The following is a 258-nucleotide window of genomic DNA, read 5'->3' as shown; positions in this document are numbered from 1 at the left end:
CTGTAAAGCAATGGTGCACCCCCACATTTAAAGTCTTTCTTCTTGTTTCCACCCAATCACGTCAGCAGAATCTTTCACTGATTAGTGATGTTATCTCTGACATCTTCTGATGGTCAAGTGTGCTTACGCATATATACAGAAGTCTACTCAGGCTTACAGTAGCTTTTATTAATGTAGCTTCTCATACTCTGCTTCTGACTGGCTAGTAGTCCTTACCTAGGTACTGTCAGGGCCTCATACTCTGCTTCTGACTGGCTA

Source organism: Etheostoma cragini, chromosome 17 (genome assembly GCF_013103735.1).
Source record: "Etheostoma cragini isolate CJK2018 chromosome 17, CSU_Ecrag_1.0, whole genome shotgun sequence".
NCBI lineage: Eukaryota > Metazoa > Chordata > Actinopteri > Perciformes > Percidae > Etheostoma > Etheostoma cragini.
The sequence above is the reverse complement of the archived record's forward strand: the minus strand, read 5'-3'. Positions refer to the sequence as shown.